The sequence below is a fragment of the Podarcis liolepis genome (assembly GCF_965112155.1).
Source record: "Podarcis liolepis genome assembly, chromosome: 14".
NCBI lineage: Eukaryota > Metazoa > Chordata > Lepidosauria > Squamata > Lacertidae > Podarcis > Podarcis liolepis.
The window spans coordinates 31,589,889-31,611,822 of NC_139569.1; the positions used below are offsets into that span (position 1 = coordinate 31,589,889).

General features: G+C 41.3%; 1 long non-coding RNA gene across 14 annotated transcripts in view; it reads right to left on the reverse strand.

Moving 5' to 3' along the window:
• Positions 1–21,934, reverse strand: part of LOC310693323 — a 76,909-nt gene that overhangs the window by 43,730 nt on the left and 11,245 nt on the right. For 12 of the 14 annotated variants that reach the window (XR_014519063.1, XR_014519066.1, XR_014519067.1 and 9 more), the window contains one exon: positions 10,038–11,833. This is a non-coding gene — a long non-coding RNA (uncharacterized lncRNA). The remainder of the gene's footprint in view (positions 1–10,037; positions 11,834–21,934) is intronic. The other 2 variants (XR_014519064.1, XR_014519065.1) reach the window with 1 other exon arrangement.

Genomic DNA, 21,934 nt, shown 5'->3' on the forward strand with positions numbered 1-21,934 from the left:
AGTCCCCATGAAAATTCATCAGCATTTTAGTGTGGATTTCCCCTGATAAACACATTTTTGTATGCCATTTTCCCTAATATAATTTTTATATGTTATTTTTAATAATATAAGCATTTTCATGCATACATTAACCAAGTGTGTGCATTTTTGTACATGTTGCCTTGCTGGAGAAGTCCATTGCAACAGCCATAGATTTGTGATTTCTGAAGGCTAGCTCTTTTTCAGCTTGTGCTTAATGTTTTGGAAAGGAAAAAATGAGATAAGTTTGCCTTTAAATGAGAACTAAATCCAACTTCTCCCCTATCCCTAAATGCAGGCAATGTGGGCCTTGCATCTGTGTGACAAACCAGTCGGCATACGTACAAGTCAGTTCAAGTCTCACACATGAAAGTGCGCTTAGCGACACAAGCTCCAAACTGAGGTATAAACTGAATTAACCAACTATCCTGGCCCCAGTTGCAGAAGGCATTTAGGGGCAACATAAAATGAGGTCAAGACCATTTGTAGCTCCTGAGCCACAGGTTCCCCCACCTGTGTTCTGTGTCGTGGTAGAAAGTCTGTAAGGCAGTCCCCTGGCTGAACAATCTTAATCAATGGATCATGCAAAATTTAGTCAATGAATCAATTCACTGATCAGCTAATTCAACTAATATGGGCCTGAGTCAAAAGGGCTGTTTGGAAGCACAACGCTCACTTGGTTTGTTTTCACATGACCTCCGCCTTGTGTTTTCTAGCATCAGGCATCATTTTAGAAGATGTATCTCCTTCCTGGGTATAAATGAAGGGTGTGAATATTTCTTAGCAGACCATGCTGGACATCTACACATTTTTGGAAATACCTGTATAAGAAATAATATTTTTTTCAAATAAAAAAGAGGGAAAACGGCATCCTGATTTTTGGGGAAGGGTCACAGCTTGGTGATAGATTCATGCAGAAGGTCCCAAGTTCAATCCCTAGGACTGGGGATGCCCCCTGTTTGAAATCCTGGACAACTGCTGCCCGTTAGTGCATATGATACCGAGTGAGATAAATCAATGGTCTTGCTTGATGTCATGCAGCTTTCTCCCATCGTTCAGCCCAGACACTGAGGTCCGGCTCCGAGAGCCTTCTGGCGGTTCCCTAATTGCGAGAAGTGAGGTTACAGAGAACCAGGCAGAGGGCCTTCTCGGTAGCAGCACCCACCCTGTGGAACGCCCTCCCATCAGATGTCAAGGAAATAAACAACTATCTGACTTTTAGAAGACACCTGAAGGCAGCCCTGTTTAGGGAAGTTTTTGATATTTGATGTTTCTCGTATTTTAAATATTCTGTTGGAAACCACCCAGAGTGGCTGGGGAAACCCAGCCAGATGGGTGGGGTATAAATAATAAGTTATTGTTATTGTTATTGTTATTGTTATTGTTATTGTTATTGTTATTGTTATTGTTATTGTTATTGTTATTGTTATTGTTATTGTTATTGTTATTGTTATTGTTATCATCTGCACTGATTGCACATTTTTAGATGGTCAATTTAAAAAATGATCAATCAAGTGAATGTTGCTACTCTAGAGTTCTGAGTTTAAATACACAGGTCCTATCTACTTTGCCTTTCAATTGGAAGTCATCAAGTATACAGTGTTCAAGTATTTTAAAAATGAGTAAAATATAGTCCTGTTCAGATTCACCACTGGAGGAGAGGGTGGCTGAGCTGAGCAGCCATGCCCTTGCCACCAAGTGCATTGAGTAGTAGCCCTGCCCCCAGAAATCCATGTATAGCATAAAACCTGAAGTTGCATGTATTTGCTGAAAGCCTTTGTATGGACCCAGCATGCTTGGGGTTCTGGGGAGCACAGAAGCTTTCATATGCGTTGAGCCCCTGCCTGTAGACATCCCCACTGTGTGTGCAGATGACAACAGGGAGTGTGGCTACTTCGTGCAGTTCCATTCCTGTGTTGCTCTACGCTGGATCTATAACACCTAAATGTGCTTTAAATGCATGTGTGAAACCACACTACAACTTCTCTGCATCTGCTGTGTGTGCATATAAACAATGAATTGTTTTGCTAAAGCAGGGGTGAGGGGGCTTTTTCAACCTGAGTGCCACATTTCCTTCTGGGCCACATGCTAGTGTTGGTTTAGCCAGAGGCAAAAAGGAGGAGAGCAATGAATGTAGATATTACCTGTGTACAGTAAGTTCAGAGACCTACCTTCTCAGTAATCTCAGTTCAAGGTCGCCTTATCACATATATGCCCCCACGTTTGCTACAACCACAGCAAGGATGCTACTGGACAAAGATGGGAAAACGATAAAATGCCAGCCAAAGAAGAATGGCAAGAAAAACCTTATGGATTATGCCGAAATGGCAAAACTAACTGAAAGACTTTGAAATAAGGATAAAAAATCATTTAAGAAAGAATGGGAACCATTTTTGGCCTACGTAGACAATCAATGCAAAGAATTGGACTCATTAGCAGAGTTTGAATAATCATTTACAGTTAGAAAAAATCATATAATCTACAAGTAAAAGTACAAAAAAAATGGGTGAAAAACGGAATATGCAGGAAATGATATGATTTTGAAATAAACCAGAGAGGGAGGTTGAGGGAAGCCTGGGGGGAATGGGGAAATTTCGGAACTGTGAATTATGTTATTTGTTATGCTGTAATATTGGAAAAATTGAAAACTTAATAAAAAATGTTTTTTTAAAAAAACTGATATATGTGCCCACGATCACTTCAATCTGTGATACTAGCACTGTTCATAAGTGCAACATAATACACATTCTGTACTTGTAAGAAACTGATATCTTAGTGTAACATCACCCATACTTTGGACTCCCTGCCTATTCACATCAGGCAAGGCACCTTCTCTATCCAGACATGTAGAATGTTGACTTATCTTTTAAACCTGATTTTTAGCTTACTGGTGATTTTAATCATTTTTGAATGTTTTAAATAGTTGTGCTTAACTGTTCTTTACTGATAATTTTATTGTTTTATTCTTTTTTTAAAAACTGCTTTGAGGTTTTGATACAATCAAGCGGAATATATACATTTTGTGACATGGAAAAAATAAGCTGGTTTCTACACACATTCTGTTTTCCATTCAGACAAGTAAAGAGGCATCATCAGAGTCTAAGAACACAGCCAAGCACAAACACCCAAGGAGGGTGCAAGGCAGAAGTGTGGCTGGCAATGGTGTGTGTGATTAGGGAGAAGATGTGGCCTAAGAAAAGGCCTAAGGACCCGATGGAGAAGCCTTGAGGACCAAATTTTGCTCCAGAGCCTGAGGTTCTCCACACCCAGGACTCAGCTACACAACTGCAAATAAAATGTTTTAAGGGTGTTGTAAAGTGCAATACACAAATGTGACACTAGATGGTGATGGTGAGCTATGGCAAATTCAATCTATTTTTCAAAACTTTTTTTAAAAAGCATTTTCACAGCATTTTTATATGTGTGTAGATTCCACCCAGGTACACCCCCCCCCCCGCTGCTAAACAGAAACTGATAGCAAGCAAACAACCTACTGCTGAGCAGAATTGCTGTAACGTTTTAAATGGGTGGCTTTGCCTGCCTGCCTTTGTATCCCAGTAGCCTCACTACAGAGAACCTGCTGCTTCTCATTATGTCCTGTCTCCATGCTGAATCAATCTACCAACCCTTTGATTGCTTCTGAAAATATGTTTATTTTTTAATAATGCTCGTTTTTGCTCCCCTGTGATTAAACCCAGACAAGGCAATGCCCAGAAAGTATGTGGAGGGATTCTTTTGGGCAGAAAGGGGAGATAAAGACCACATGTTTTTTTCTTATTGTGGGACCATTAGAGCATATAAATCTGGCCATTTGTGTTGTAGACGCATCAGAGGGTGGTTGTAATAAATACAGATTGGCACATCATGCTCGCCAAATGGACTTTATGGATCAGGTCCCATGCTTCGTAATTCTCTGGTGCTGTCCCTGAACTAGCTTCTTGAAGGCTATTAAAATTCTGAATGGTGCATTATTCCACTTTTTGGGTACACTTCTCGGCCCTAACTGTCAAAGGCCTATTGAAAGAACCTGGCTTTTGAAATAAATCACTTTTCCCTTTTGAGGGAACATACTGTCCTTTCTAAGAATTGAATCCCTTACCAAAAAATTTAAAAAAAAAATCAGTGATGATCTAGCTGTAGAACCTGGCAGATGTGCATCATAGTTTGGTTGGGCTATTCAGAAATAGAGAATAGCAGACAAGGGAACAGCTGAGTACATTTAAGCCAGTAAAATCTAGGGTCAAATGTTAACCTGCTTGATGCACCTAACTAGGGGAGAGGAGAAATGTGGGTACAGTTTGCACATAAAAGTAAATATACCTAAGCTGCATGTCCCAAAACAATATGCAAACCAAAACACAGCCCTCCTTTTAAATTCACACCTCTTCAAATGATGTGATGCAGTTCACTATCTAAATAACAGGGGCAAAAATGCATATACTATGAGAAAGGGTGCATTAAAATGTATATATTACTGGAAGTAGCACACACCATGCATTAAAACACAGAAAATCACACTGAAAAATGTATATATTAGAGGGAATTGCATACAAGTCTCTGAATATTAGGAAAAATTCACACTAAAATGCTGGCTTATTTTCATTAGGACTTATCCTAAAAGAATTGCAAATAAGGAAAAGGAGAAACTGAGATAAACAGAAATTGACACGCTCTCCCATCTCAACACCTAATGTCTAGGCCAGATATCTAGGCCAGGAACAGCCAACTCAGAAAGGTACCGGTTGCTTCTCCTCCTCTCTCTCCCCCCCCCCCAAATCATTATTCATTTGTTTGCTTGTTTATTGAAAGCATTTGCATCCCATCTTTCTCAGTCAATATGAAGCCATCCACTAGCTAGGATAGCTTTAAAAGAGGCTTAGATAAATCCAGTCCACAAATGTACGAAACTGACATACCAATTCAAACGACTGATCCATCTAGCTTGGCATTTTGTACACCATGAGTAGCCAGTGGGCTGCTGGTGCCCTTCAGATTTGAGGGGTCTCCAGTTTTCATTATTCCTGACCACAAGCCACAGTGTCTGGGCTAATGGGAGTTAGAGTTCAACAACCACATTGGCTGCCAGTGTTCTAAACTGACAGGGTAGCAGCTTTCTAGACTTCCAGACAGAGGTCTTTCTGTGTTACCTTTCCCTCCCTTCCATTATTGTTAAGCTTTATAGATTGTAAGCTCCTCGAGACAAGGACCTGTCTAACTGGATGTGCAGTGCAATCTACCACATGTTTCATCACAAGTAAGTCCCACTTTGTTCAATGGGGCTTGCTCCCAGGCAACTGAGTACAGAATTGCAGCCTAAATTACTTAATAGGCTGGTATATGAGCACACCCTCTTCAATGCCTAGTTATTTCTGTAGCGCCTTTTCAGACTTGTTTACCTAGCCCAGCTGTGCTGCATTATCAGAAAGGAGGCCATGAAATCTTAGCCATCATGCTGTATTATACTGTCAGCAGTTTAAACCAACTGTGGATTTGTAGAGAGAGATTAATTCATTTGCCCTCTCTCATTACCCTAGAATTTGCGGTCATCTGACAAAATTAACTGGCAGTAGATTCAGGGCAGAGAAAAAGAAGGTACTTTTTCACACGACATGCAATTAGCTTGTGGGATTTGATCGTGGCTACTACTGGCTTAGGTAACTTTAAGAAGGAGCCGACATAAATTCATGGCACTGGAGAGGTCTATCAATGCCTATTGGCCATTTATGCTTCCATGCTCAAGCTTGTGTACACACTATAATTTTAAGGCACTTTTGAAACACATTGTTTCCCTCAGAGAATTCTGGGCGCTGTATTTTGTTAAGGGTTGGTGGGCATTGTAACTCTGTGAGGGGTAAAGTGCAGGGCCCAGAATTCTTTGAGGGAAAGAATGTGCTTTGAATGCGTTTTCTGGATACAGTGTTCACAAAGCCTCAACAATATTGAACCAAATGGATCGTTCTTCTGATACAATAAGGCTCTCTTTAGTACCTATTATTCTCTGAAATGGGCAGAAACGGTGTGTGGATGTTGATGGAGAATTTGCAAAGACAGTTATTTTTTGAAAGAGATGTCATGGCAGACGACCCCTTCAGACTGGAGTCTTTTTGCAGGTGTGTTCTGCAACATGTTATTGATACAATGTGTTGTTGTTGTTTAGTCGTTTAGTCGTGTCCGACTCTTCATGACCCCATGGACCAGAGCACGCCAGGCACTTCTGTCTTCCCCTGCCTCCCGCAGTTTGGTCAAACTCATACTGGTAGCTTCAAGAACATTGTCCAACCATCTCGTCCTTTGTCATCCCTTTCTCCTCGTGCCCTCCATCTTTCCCAACATCAGGGTCTTTTCCAGGGAGTCTTCTCTTCTCATGAGGTGGCCAAAGTATTGGAGCCTCAGCTTCAGGATCTGTCCTTCCAGTGAGCACTCAGGGCTGATTTCCTTCAGAATGGAGAGGTTTGATCTTCTTGCAGTCCATGGGACTCTCAAAAGTCTCCTCCAGCACCATAATTCAAAAGCATCAATTCTTCGGCGAGCAGCCTTCTTTATGGTCCAGCTCTCACTTCCATACATCACTACTGGGAAAACTATAGCTTTTACTATACGGACCTTTGTTGGCAAGGTGATGTCTCTACTTTTTAAGATGCTGTCTAGGTTTGTCATTGATACAATAGTGAACAGTAAATAAATCCATGCATTTGTGGTGGATTTATACCAGACCATCCGCATATCGTACCGCTTCCTTGCTTGTTCTGCAGTGCTCTCAATGTTACCACATTATTGCCATCTTGAAGGTCCCTCTTGTGCTATGTAGCACCACAACAGCAGGGCAACAACAATAACAGAGAAAGGATGTTTGTGGTAGGGAAAGTTGCAAGATTTCAGCAGGGAGCTATGGGACATGAACCGATTGGAAACAAAGCAGAATGTCCATCCCCAAAAAATTTGCAGGTATAAGCTACAGGGAGAGGGTTGAAATGCTTGACTCAGGGAGAGCCTAACCACTGTAGTTCATATGTTGGTAACCTTGATGTTGGATTAGTGCAATGCCCTCTATGTGAGACTGCACTTGGGTCTGGTTTGGAAGCTCATGCTGGTGCACAATGTGGCCGCAAAATTGCCAATGGGTACATTTAGTCAACAGCATGTCACACCATCGTTAAAGCATCTGCACTGACTGCCTGTCTTCTACCGAGCCAGATTCCAGGTTCTTGTATGGATTTATAAAGCCCTGAACAACTTAGTCCAGGGTACATCAAGGACCACCAGAGCCCTGTCACTAAGATTCTCTACAGGAGCATCATTGGTCATTCCCCAAGCTGGCAAGGCTCATCTGACAACAAGAAGAAACTAAGCTTTTAGTGTCATCAACTTAGTATTGTGGAATACTCTTCCAAAAGGGATTCAGCAGGAGCCTTCTGTTTCAACTTTTAAATGCCTGCTGAAAAACTTTTGTATTCTGTCAGGGTTATGAGGGCTATTGAGAATACATCTTTCCATGATAATTAACTGATTTATGATTTTTAATTGTTTGTATAGTTTTTACTGTGTGTTTTTTAAGTATAATTTTTGTATACTTTTTATGAATAACATCAAATACATATTTTGATAAATAAAATAAAACTCAGCATGAATTCACCATGAAAAGGACATCCAAGGAGGAACTTATACAACAAATGCAGTTTTTGTGGTTTTGTGGTGGTTTCCACTGTGGTTGTGCTATAGCACAATGGTGCCCCTCCAGATGGCAACTAACAACTAACAAAACAGATTGCTGTGTGCACAGACCAGTATGAATTTGCTGCTGATGATCCATTGTTGTGCCAATGGTCACATATATCAGCAATATATATAGGTAAAGGTAAAGGGACTCCTGACCATTAGGTCCAGTCGTGACCAACTCTGGGGTTGTGGCGCTCATCTCGCTTTATTGGCCGAGGGAGCCGGTGTACAGCTTCCGGGTCATGTGGCCAGCATGACTAAGCCGCTTCTGGCAAACCAGAGCAGCGCACGGAAACGCTGTTTACCTTCCCGTCGGAGCAGTACCTATTTATCTACTTGCACTTTGATGTGCTTTTGAACTGCTAGGTGGGCAGGAGCTGGGACCGAACAACGGGAGCTCACCCCATCGCAGGGATTCAAACCACTGACCATCTGATCAGCAAGTCCTAGGCTTTGTGGTTTAACCCACAGCGTCACCCGTGTCCTTGCCATATATGTGTGTGTGTGTGTGTGTGTGTGTGTGTGTGTGTGTGTGTGTGTATATATATATATATATATATTATAATATTATATATATATATATTATATTTATATATATATATATATATATACACACACACACACACATATACACACACACACACACACAAACACACACTTCACTCAAAGATGCCTGGGAACTGTAGTTTGTTAAGGATGCTGGGTGCTGTATCTCTGTGAGGGGAATCCTGGGGATGGCAGTTGACCCCTCACAGAGATACAGTACCCAGCATCCTTAACAAACTACAGTTCCCAAGCTTCTTTGAGGGAAAGTTATGTGATTTAAAGGTATGCTGCAGATGTGACCAGTTACACAATGCAGAATGCATCTGCAAAACACACACACATACATTACAGTAGAGAGTGGGGGCCTCTCTCTCTCTCTCGCTTCCCCTTCCTGGGGTATCCATCTCTGAAAGGACCCCTTCTGTATTTTAAAAAAGCTCCCCTTTACTTCACGCACGCGGCAAAGAAAGAATTGTTCTGCCCCATGTGTTTCTATTATTTAAAGGGCTTAAGTCGAAAGGTGTGCATTGCCTGTGTGTGTGTGTGTGTGTGTGTGTGTGTGTGTGTGTGTGTGTGTAGAGAGAGGGGGGGAATTCTGATTGCAGATAACCGCTCAATTTGATTTAGTGTCGAATGATAGTGATGGGGTTGATAACTCGGCATTCATCGGTAATTCATCTTCTCCTGGTAGAAATTTACCGCAAAGCAGTGCTTTTCCCAACACTGACAAGTCCTATTAATCTTCTTCAGACACATTTCAATAGGTGTCTCCATCTAGACCCTCCATCTAAACACTCTTGGGCATCACCGGAGACTTGGAGACGCCTTCACTGAAGGTTCCACTAGAAGTGAAAATGGGAGACTAGATTGTACTCTTTTTTTAAAAAAAAGAAATAATTAATTCTCTCTGTCCATTTAATTAGCAACTCCTGCCAGCCTTTTCCCCACTCAAGTGTGACAACGCTTTTCCCTAACTTGAACAAGACTTGGGAAACATTAAGTTTCTAAAACTGAAACAATGTGGCCTAAAGGGCAGAGGGTTAGACATAGAGTGAAGTGGCCAGGGTTCAAATGAGAGCTGTAAGTCAAGAAGTCATTATTATTGAGTGTCACACAGGCATTATCTAATTTGCAAGGCCTTAAGTAGCAAACTGTTCTGTCTCATTCTCAACTTCTCCTCTGTAATATGGGGGTAGTAGTATGAAGCCATGAGATACTGGGCTGCTGCAAAAGGGTGAATTTACTGCTGAACGCATCACTTGCAGTTTTCAACTGCAGTTTTGAAACAACTGCAGTGTTTTAGATTGCCATCACCCTGCAATTTGCAACACTAGTCTTAGGGTTACCTGCACACCTTTCTGGGAGTAAAGCCCAACTGGACACAATGAGACTTGCATGTAAGTAAAAAATGCACAAGATTCTGCTCTACATTATTATTCTTGTTTTTGTTATGAACAGCAACACTGTGAGGTAGGCCAGCGCTTCAGGTGAGGAACTGCAACCAAGAAGGAGTGAATGCCTATGATGAAATAGGAAGCAGGGGAATTAAAATATACTCCTTTGAGGGCATTTAATTTTGACTACATCCAAAGCACCTTTTAAATTTGATAAGAACTCCTAAAATGTGAAATTGCACCCTTCATACACTGTGCTGGGAGAAAAATGCTGGTTTTGTGGGGGCGGCTTTTCTTTCTGGTTTCAAACAGGACTAAAAAGAAAACCTGGGAGAAATTAAATTGTGGAATTCAGCCACTAACCTGTACAGTTGCGATCACTGAGACAGCGCACCAACCCCTGCTGTGTCCATTCATCATGACGCTCCATTTTAGTGGGTGGAGGGCGGGAGGAGAAAGATGCAAAATATATTGTAAGGCGATATCTGAAACGAGGCCTCTGGAACACTGTGATTTACTAGTAGCGTAAGGTTAAGATGAGTGTCGAGAATTCAAAACCTTCCCTTCCTAGTTTATCCATTTTTAACACACATCTGTCAAGCGCCACTTGAGTCCTAAGCTCCGACTCCACTACAGGAAGCGACACGAGGTTAATACGGCCACGCAGATCCCAACTGTACAACTCCCGGGATTCCCCCTTTTTTGTTTTCCTTACATTAGCTGCCAACGCGCGAACAAATATTGCTCAGTCAAATTAGACCCATAATATTTAAAGATGGATTATGCTCTGGGATCCTCGTGGTGGGCAAACAAGATGGGTGCAAAATGGCTGTGTGTGTTTTGCCAAAGACCCCTCAGAATTTAAATGGGGTCATTTGGAGTTTGTTAGTTTGTTAGCAGAGGAAACTAGACATGGAAAATTGTCTGGGTAGGTCAAGTACTTTGGAAGAAGACACCCCCCACATACACCATGACTTCCTTTTTCTTTTCTTCTCTTCTTTCCTTTTCTTCCTTCCCTTGATCTGTCTTTTGATATCCTCTCCCACTCAAGCTATCAATGGTTACTAGCCTCCAGGCTATGTTCTACCTACTGTGTTGGAGGCAGTATGCCTCTGAAAACCAGTTGTTGGGAACCATGGGAGGGCTGCCCTCAGTCCTGCTTGTGGACTTTCCCATTGTGGCTTCTGACTGGCCGCTTTGAGAACAGGGTGTTGGACTAAATGGGTCTGATCCAGCAGAACTCTTCTTCTGGACTTAGGTAGCCTGATGCACTGCATGTTTATGTTGAAATGAATACCTCTGTGCTCATTGGGGATTTTACTTAAGAAACTAGGGACACTCTTGTCTTAACACCCATCACACCAATGAGCAATGTGTGGTCTCATTGTCAAAGGCTCTTTTCCTTTTATTTGTGAATCACAGCCACATATGCCACATTTCCTTTAATGAGCTCAAAGCAGTGTACATGGTTCTTCCCTCCCATTTATTTTTCACCTGTACAACAACCCTATGAGGTAGGTTAAGCAGAGAGGTAGTGGCCAACCCAAGGTCACCTAGTCAAGTCCTGTGTGCTGATTTCCCACAGGCCACTGTGAGAACAGGATGCTGGACTAGACTAGTCATTGTCCTGGTCCAGCAGACTCTTCTTATGTTCTTATGCATGTGAAGTGGATGGGATCACACCTCCTGCATCCACCTGATGTCCTACTATATGTGCAACTGAGGGCACTGCCTTCTGCAAGGTTCTTGGTTGTTCAGAGAGAGCTTGTGTGCATTTAGTGCAGCAGTCAGGCTTTCAGACAAATACGTGCTCACCAGGAATTTGCGCAAAAGGCACAATCCCTTCTCCCCATGCCTTCATTACCATGGATTCTGAACATCTGCATGGGCCTCATGTGTTCTTTGCATATGCCTATATGGTCCACAAATTTGATTCATGCAGTCTTTCTCCTCTACATACACACATACACAAAGTTGTGTAACCTATGCAAACGTTACCTTCTGCACATGAAGGTGGGGCAGATTTCTATACCATGTGGAGAAAATGCTCCCCTGGGCAAGTCTGTCAACAGTTCTTTGTGCTTGCTTTCTTCCTTTTTTCTAGAAAACATGTGGCACTGTCACGTGGCACTTTCCATTAGAACCATCCTCAGGAATTCCTAGGATAAATGGGGAAAGTAACTTTAACTAGCATCCTTATTTGTTTTATATAAGTAGATTATCTTCATCAACAAGAAGACTTCACATCATGAAGTAGCCAAGACCACAATTCTGAACACACTTACTCAGAAGTAAACCCCCCAGGAAACTGTTAGATCTATTTCCAAAAGTAATTATGCATGAGATTGTACTGCATGGTGATGAGAGGTGAACCAGAAAGTTCCTCCTCCATTTGTTGTCAACTTACTAGGATATCACAAGCAGATTTTTTGATAAATCCCAGAAATAATGGTAAGTCCCAGAGTATGGTCTGAAGGCACAGGAGGATGTCACCTTACTGGAGGCCTGGATCGGGTCAGAACCTGGATGGGTGACCTTCTGGTAACTAGATGTACACCGTGTAGAAGGTCATGGTTTCAGTCCCCAGCATCTCCAGAAAGGGCTTGGAAATATTCCCATCTGGAACCCTGGAGAGCTGCTGCAACCCAGTGTGGGCAATACCAAGCTAGATACCAATACCAATGGTCCAATATGGTATATTGCTTCATATGTTTTGTTGTTAGCATACAATGGCCTCAACAACTTGGGACCAAGACTTCTTGCATGAAACCAGCCTGCTCGCCAGTCATCTTCTCAATCTACAGAGAAGATAGTAGATGGCTCAGTGATAGAGCATCTGCTTTGCAGGCAGAAGGTCCCAGGTTCAATCCCCAGCATCTCCAGATAGGTCTGGGAGAGAACCTTGCCTGAAACCCTGAAGACCCTTTACCAGTCAATGTTGACAACACTGAGCTAGTTTGACCAATTGTCTGATCTGGCATAAAGCCGTTTCCCATGATCCTGTGTTCCTATCCCACCTTTCTTCAACAGAACCCAAGGTGCCACACAAGAGAGTCCCTAGGTAATCACTTATCTAAGTACTGATATGACCCAGGCAAACCTTAGCTTCAGCAAGGTAGAATGATCATAATACAAAGCTGACCATTTGACTTCTGTCAGGGCAAACTGTACTTTGATGCTTGTTTTAAATGTGTTTTAGCGTGCTATATTTTAACTATTGCTTTTAACTAGTTTGTTTTTCTAACTTTGTATTTTATAATGGGTTTTTTTTAAAAAAAATTGTAAGCTGCCTTGAAAGCCAACTTGGGAGAAAGGGGGATATAAATACACTTAATTAAATAATGAATAAAGGTGGCTGCATCATACGATGTGAGACGTCGTTAATTGATCAAATAAATAAGCAGAATGGGCTTTAGTTCAGCCACTTTTCCCCAACCTGGTGCCTTCCAGATGTTTTAGAATACTGTTTTCCTCTCCCAACAAACACAGCTCTGGGGCTGGTGGGAGTTGTAGTCCAAACATCTGGAGGCCACCAGGTTGGGGGAAGTTGACTGTCACCCTTCCAAATGATACGCCTCTCTCCTCCAATGTGTGTCTAAGATCACTTAAGCTAGCTTTCCTGCTTTTGAACTTTTAACCACCTCATCACGCCTATGGAGGTGCCTGAAAATTTTTATACATAAATGCATTATTACACAAAAGTGTAAAAGCCCACGTTGCACCTATTGGGTTGATTTTGAAGCAGCTGGTCTGGTTGCCATAAGAACCTTCTGGTACATACAATATATGTCTTGGCAGGCGGGAAGATTCGCCCACTACATTTTATACAGATCAGGCATTTATACAGAGCAGGGTGGAAACAACATTCAGAGAAGGCCTGTGGCTCGGTGACAGAACAGGAGCTTTGCATCCAAAAGGTCCCAGGTCTGATGTCCAAAATCTCCAGGTAGGACTGGAAAAGATTCATTTTGGGATTCAAGGAGAGCTGATTCTGGTGTGTGGGAAGATTAGCCTGCCAAGATGTAGCTGAACTACAACTCTCATCAACCCTGGCCGTTGCCCATGTTGATGGGAATTGTAGTTCAGCAACATCTGGAGGATCAGAGGTTCCTCACACCTTGAGTATACAATACCAAGCTGGTTGGACAAACTGTTTGACCAGCAAATAATACAGCCTCCTCACTTCTTGAGGAAGGGCTATAGCTCAGTGGTAGAGCATGTGCTTTACATGCATAAGGTCCCAGATAGAACCCCAAGGATCTTCAGGAAGACCAGGCAGTGTCCCCCGCCTGAAACCCTGGAGAGATGCTGACAGTCAGTGTGGACAGAACTGAACTAGGTGGGCCAATGATCTGACTGAGTGTAAGGCAGCCTCCTTATGTTCCTATCATTCCTGCTTTGCAGATGGAAAAGTCAGGTTCAAAAGCAATGAACTCTCCAACAAACTCAGGCTGAGCGGAAATGATGGTCAATGTTTCCACTATAGGACCTTATTTCCCTGGCACTAACTATTGTGTTTCCCTGCCACTGCTGACACATAGAATGCCATCTCAAACTTGGTCCCCTTCTTCCCCTCAAACCCATTTTTCTGAATCACATTAAAGATCTGAATGACCTTACTGTAGGTGGCAAGTTTAAATGTACCATATTAATAACTTCTTATCTGAGATAAATTAAGTCCTTGTGTGTCAAAAGCACTCTGCTCTGGATTACCTACAAGAGAAGTATTTATTGAATAAATGTTAGATCCAATTTCATTTTAATGTGACTGACAGGAGGCTTCAGCCTTTGCAAATGAGATAAAAACACACACTCAAACCTGCGACTGTATTGCAACTTTACACCTAACTTGTCCATTTCTATTATTGTCCTTTTTTTTAGAAAGGGGGGGGGACATTGAAAGGGATTTGGTGGTGGACAGCATTTTTTTTTCTTATTCCTATTCTGAAGAGCAAAGGGAGAGATAGAAAGCAACAACAAGAAGGGGGAAAAGGCTGGCATTCAGCCTAAAGAGAAATCATTGAAACAAATTAATCCTATGCTGTTTAAATTGACATGGTAATCCATCATCAGCAAAGCAAACTCTGAAAGCAATCTAGAATCGGCAGTCTTCTTTCACTGCCCCTGAAGGCACAAAGGCAGATAGTAGAAAGGAGAGAGAGAGAGAGAGAGAGAGAGAGAGAGAGAGAGAGCGCAGGGAGAAATATCATAAAAGTTAGCAATGCCTTGAGAAGGGGGGGGGGACAGCCGGTGTTTCTTCTGCCCTCCAGTCACAGCTTTGCCTCCCACCCACCCCAAAAAATTAATCCCACAATAATACGCCACTCAATAAATTCTCTATAATCGCCCGTCCTTGCGTCTGAAATTTTTATTTTTCTCTCTTGAGTTGCCTTCAATTGCAGATCACAGAAATCTGTGTGCTTTTTCTAATTTGATGTGTAGGGGCATAACAAACAAACACTACATCTTCAACAAAATATGAGTAGGGGGAGGGAATGTGATCCTCTTTCTGAAAATGGCTGGGAGAGACCTAGATGTTGTCAAAGTGGTCACCTGGTTTAGCCAAAAGTTTTCAGACAGCCATTTGGGGAATCCAGAGGTTGCTCTGAGTCTTATTAAGGGACTCTACAATAAGCAGCTCAGGGAGCAAAGATTAACAAAGACAAAGCTTATTTGCTCCTACTAAAGATGCAGGAGGAGACCGTTCTGTTTGCATCACCACTCTGGTCACTTGGGTTGATAAGGAGGTCCCAAACTCCTGGGCTGCACCCTAAAACAGGAAGGGCCTCCTATATTCTCTGGAGACACTCCGTTCTAGTCTATAGGTTATTTTCTATAAGCATGGACCCCCACAGACTCTGGTAGCAAGGGACTTTCCCAGTGTGTTTTTTTAAATGTATTTTTATTAAAGATTTCTTGGTTCACAAAAGTATGTGCAATGTCTCTTTTTGCAAGTTACATTTTCTACAGATCAGTTTCATTTGTTGAGACATTAGTGTTACATTAGGAAGAAAAGGGGGAAAGAGGTGGAGGGGGCCATGGTGAGTGGGGGTGGAGTCGGGTGGCGATGTTTCTATTTTACTTAATGTGTGAGGTTTTGTGTCAGTGTCGCTTGTGCGGGTTCTCTTTACTATTCGCTTGTGTTCCTTTGATAGTGAGAGATGTTGGGGTTGGCCTAGGGTGTGGTTGTTTGTTTGTGGTTGGCTGTGGTGAACTTTGTTTTCATGTGTGAGTGGGGTGGGTGTTTTTGAATCAGGTTAGCCATATTGATCTGTATGCTGTTGGTGGATTCTTGTCGTTGTCTTGTTGGGCTGTGTATGTGATAAAGGGGGGGGGCATACCAGGGTGAAGGCGTCTTCTTCCATTTGAGGGACTCCTCCAGTTAAGAAGTCCATGAAATTGGGTGAAATATCAGGTACATAGAATCATAGACTTGCAGAGTTGTAAGATATCCCAAAGTTCATCTAGCTAGTACAACCCTCTGAAAAAACACTACAAACACTTACTAACACATCCCCTGCATATGCACAAGCCCTAAAAGGCTTAGAATGAAGGTACCCAGAGAGTCGTGTACACATGTGAGTTTTCCAGATTAAGAGGTTATTCAGAAAGAATGGAGTGAGATGGACATCAGTGAAGAGAATGGAGTTTTTGGTTGTGGTGCCTAAGCTCTGGAACACCCTTCCCTTGACTTGCCATCAGGGTAAGGGCCATAGTTCAGTGATAAAGCATTGTCCTTGCCCCCAGAATGTCCCAATTTCCAAGCCCAGCATTTCAGGTAGGGCTGTGAATACTCTCTGTTTGAAACCATGGAGAACCACTGCCAGTCAGTGTTGACACTACTAAGCTAGATGGACCAATAGGATGACTCCGAATAAAGCAGTTTCCTATGGCACCATCACTTTTACAAAGAATCTGAAAACAGCACTCCTTCTTCTCTGCTGCTTTTAGCATGCTTTGATGCTTCTATTAGCTTTGGGTGTGTTTAGGTTCCGTAGAGATATATATGCTTGTTTGCTGGCTCATGCAGCCCTGTGGTTTACCAATGGGATGATACCGGTTTAAAATAAATTAATAGGATCTGAAAACACAACGCAAGGACCATAGCATTAAAATTGAAAGATCTCTCCTTTCTTGCAACTTACAAACCATCATTGTTGGCATCATAGAATTTTCCTTATGAATGAAATTATAAGAAGACAAATTTTGCTGATTCAGATTTGGTAGACCCATCAGAGAATGGATGAAGACTTACTAGACCAGGTAGACATGAAATGTCATAGACATGAAATAGTGTTTCAGCTTATGAGGGAAAAGTTCTCTCCCATATGGCTTAGGAAACCTCAGTTAACCAGTCAGTAAAATGTACTGTATGTTGCTGAATACATCAGGTGATAGCCAATACATGTTCTGCTTAGAGTAGACCACTGAAATTGATGGACAAATCTAACTTAGGTTCATTAACTTCAATGGGTCTACTCTGATTAGAACTTAAGTGGTCTCCATTTTAAGTATGCCAAAGGGTGCTTGTCAACAACTTTGAAAACAAAACCCTCTATTTTGAGGCTGTATACAGAGTTCAGGAAATGTTTGAGACTTTCTCTGCAATGCTGAAGAATTTTGAAGTCCATAATATGAACCATACTTAACATATGCCCTGTTTTTTAATTTAGCAGGGGCATAGTTTCTTCTTTTTGTTATTTAGAGGGGGGGGGTTATGTGTCACAGAAACACATGAGCTCCCTTATCAAAATGACTGCATTGTTGCCCTGAAACTTAAAACTATTAAAAGTATTATAATAATAAAAGTAAAACTCCCTGCCCTTTGACCCCTAGCCTCTATTTCAAAAACAGACGTGCTCTGAGATTCTGTGGCTGTGAGCTTGTCAATTTCCTCTTCTATATGAAAACCCAAAAAGATGAAAATACAGATGCTTGAAGTGGGCCAAAATTAGGACGATTTTTTTAAAGTGATAAATTACAGGAGCTTTGGGGGGGGTGTAAACACTACATTATGGCAAAACTATACCCTGATCATCTACAATGTACACCATGACAGAAGCATGTGGCTTTCAAGTAGTGTAAAAAATATCCCTCCCCCTGCCCAAAAAATTATGATGTCCTTTAAAATTGGACAAGCTTCATAAGAGAGAGAGGGAGAGGGAGAGAGACTTTAAAATCACAGAACTGTACCAAACACAAACATGGTTGTAAAATAGCTTGAAATGTGGTTGCCAGAACAAGGTGGATATATTTAAATGTAACCTTTAAACAAAAATAGTTTCAGTGGATGAAAAATGGCAAACTTTGCAAGATCAACTTTCAGAATGCAAAATGCAGGTGTTTAATTACCAAATGTACAAATGTTATTGTGAGTTCTCCTTCTTAAGTCTCAGGGAGACTCAGTGCTGGGCATCATGAACCCGTACAAGTGCAGTAGAGGCTCAAAAGAATGCTGTGTTCTGCTGAATAAATAGATCTCTGGAAATACACCTTAGAATACAGAATATAAAGCAATGAATGAAACAGTGAAAGAGTGGGATAGAGAGGTGTTATCGATGAGAATTATTTTAATCAAGTGTGTATGTGCTTTAACAGGAATATTGGTTTAATTGGTAGATTAATTAACTAAAGTAGAGGCCAGTTTTGATCATTAAGGACACAGGTTAAAGTTAAGTATTTATTTTAGCCTATTTTGATTCTATTCTGTCTCCATAACAGGGAAGGGGGGTGGAAGGAAATGATTATAACACTGAAAATTTCCACACACTTCTTTCAATAAGTCAAAATAAGTTACCCTTGACTTTTTTGGGTAACACGCCAATGTACTTCATTGATCAATCAATTAACTGGTGAAAAGGCAACTTATTAATTGACTCGATTTTTTAATTGGTTGACAGTCTGTATATAACACAGTACATGCATACAGCTACATTGATCCTATGGCATAGAGGAAGTTGATTGTGGTAGTATTATTAGGTGGGGGGGGTGATCATAAGGAAAGATGCCTATGAGAGGTGTTTAAAACTTCATTTTTCACAAAAATGTATTTTGCAACTTTCACAACAAGCTTATCCGACAACCACAGATACCATTTTAATGGTTTCTGGTACTTCACAACTGCTTTTTCCAGTTGTGATTTAACTCTTCAATGTGATGTGATCTTCATTCCATTTACCCCACTTAAACAGGCAAGATTATGAAAATAAATGTTTGCTTATTTTATTTTTAGAACAGCAACACAGAAAATAATATTTGATACCAAACTTAGTGTCATCATTGGGAAGAGGAATGAGACAAGAAAAAGTCAATTTGAGGGCAGGGGGCAGATGGGCAAACAAGTAGAGTTTAAACATCCCCTTTTAGACAAGTATTCGACTGTTGTTTGAGAGCAGTTTGTCTTAACTCGTTTTAGGAGACACCATCTTAAGGAGGCACTTAAAATCTTTGCAAGGAAATCCTAGGCTCTTGCAGGCAAGAGGATCAAGGGTGCGCTAATAATTACAAGGCTCGTTAATATGTGGTGGGTTTTGTGGGTTGCTGTTTTTTCTATCTGCTAAAGTCATATGGGTTCTCGACTGAGAGCTTCTCCTTTATGCTTCAGCCCATAGATCAGTTCAGGTTTATAGTGTGATCCAAATGCCAGTTCTTTGTTTAGATAAACCTTAACATAGGGCCTGGAAACTAATAAAATGTCACATTGAATTAATTTGAGCTCCCATTTGTTTAACATTGGCTTGCAATATAGATACATGCAGAGAAGTCTAAAGTGATTCTGTTTTGTTGTTTTTTAAGGGATGTGATTTTTTTTTAAAGCCCTTTTCCATGTTTAGGGGCAATTTTGTTCCTTAGTTTAGGAATATGCTTTTAAAAAAAACCCCACCAGAAATGACTCCACAAGATTTCCTTGTTGTCAGGTTATTGAAAATATTTGTTATGGGAAAGGAAAGGAAAGGAAAGGAGAGGAGAGGAGAGGAGAGGTTTCTGTAATCTGGGTTATTTTAATTTTTCTCCTCAAACTGGCATTTTCAGTTGAATAAAAACATTTGGAAACTGTTTCATTGTTACCAGTCTTTGGAATGCCTGTTTCAAAAATAACAGGAAGCTATCAAAATAATTTGACTATGCCTTTAGTATATATGGATCTCACTTTTCAACATATTTATTTATTTGAACATGCATTCATTTCTTTATAGTTGGTCTCTTTTTCAGATGGGAGAGAAAACCATTAAAACAGGAATATGATGGCTCCTGTACAATGATTTTTGTGTGTGTGCATTATAGAACCTGCTGGCTTGAAACATGCAACTTGTTTTTTTTAATGAAATGGCAATCAAGGAATCAATTCAGAATATAAGAACAGTTGAAATATTCTAAAATTATGGCTCAGAACAGATAGATGTTTACAGTTTCTCTCTTTCTTTCTTTCTTTCTCTCTCTCTCTCTCTCTCTCTCTCACTCACACACACACACACACACCCCTTCAATGTGTGATGCTTAAAAGGTTCAAACCAAAAAAATTATTCCAGCAGTTGATTTGTCCTTTTACATAAAGATACATTTTCCCTTCCTCCTAAGGCTAAATCATTTTTTGGACCAGGGCTTTCTGGGGGGGGGGGGATGCATCCATTGCTGCAGCTATGTTAACTGTAGAGGTCAACTTTCCTGCTTCCTTTAAAATTCACATTTTTGTCTGATAAAGAGGCTCATCATGCAAAAGAAGCAATTTTACAAACAAGATTGTGAGATGTGTATTTTGTAGTGTGTTCTTATGAACATCTTGTAGTGGAAGTGTCTATCTGCACATTTAGATATTATATGAGTGCACAGTGCACCTGCAAACATACATGTATATTTATACATATTTCATACATATACATGTTTACCATGCATGCACACATACATTTCTACTGCATGCTAGTTATATCCGTGCAGACTTCCTGTGTGTGAAAGGCTGCTTGTGACTGTCCTCTTGTAAAAGTACTTGCCATCTTTGGCTACCAACTCATTAAAGAGTTGCTTCTGATTTGACATGATTCATCAACAAATTAACTGATTGAAATACATACCAATGTGCTGTAGTAAATGTGAATCACTCCAGAGGGGTAACATGAAGGTGGCCTGTGAATTAAGATGTATTTTGTCCTTTCTTTCTCAGCTATAGGATGCAGAGAGTTCATATTGTGGGGCCCAATTCCACCATCATCACCCCTAACCTCTTAGAAGGAATTTCAGGAAACAAGAGATGTGCTTAGATCGCTTCACAGAACATCTCTCTCTCTCTCTCTCTCTCTTCTTTTTACAGCTCCAATTAAAATCCACATTTTGAAATTTGTGATTAGGGAATGCATCTATAACTGGCAGCAGTTAATTGATGGGGAAACTACGACCCTGTGCACATTCTGGGGGTGAGGGGAGTCCTGTGGAGCCTAGTGGGACTTTCTTTCCAGGAAACGTGCATAGGATTGGGCTGCCCTGTTGGTTTGTTTTAAATTCTGCTTTAACTTAATAATAAAGGTGGTTTTTTTCTCTTTCCAGACATTTAAACTAGACTCCCAGAATCAGGTGGTGAACACACACACACACACACCAAATAAAACCCTGCAGATATTAGACCCACCACCTACCATAGCTTTCCCCCTTTCTATTTTAATATTTTATTTCAAACATTACGCCTACCTCGTAGTCACACCTCCGTCCTCCACCCCGCTTTAAATTTGGGTCTTCAACCTCGGTTCTGTGCTGGGGCCGCAAGAGTTAATGAAGCCCAGCTGCACCCGACCTTTGAGGTCAAACTTTTCCTATCTCTAATCTAACTAATTAGTCAAAGAGGGGAATGGACGGTGCGCACCCCCTTTTTTCTTTTTTCCTTGTGGGTTTTTTAACACACACAAAAATTTAATGTTCGACTGTTAAGAACTGTAACTTTAATCTGGGGTTACCCCGGGGTTTGGTAGAATTTAAACCAACCAGCATTGTGGACTCTGAAAAAGTAGCCATTAAAAAATATCGAGGTAAATTTGACTCCCCACCCCACCCCCTGATGTGGTGATGGAGATCATTTGTATGGGGGGGGAGTTTAGCTCAAGGTCGTGCAGTTCTACGGAAATGCTTCACCCCCCCCCCCTTCGATTTATTTAGCCAGTTAGTTGACCCGCCCCCTCCAGCTTCTTAACTCTAATGTCTACCCGAAGGGAAATGCGGGGGGGGGGGTCCTCTCTCTTACAAACGCCTCCTCAGCCGAACTGCCCCACTTTGAG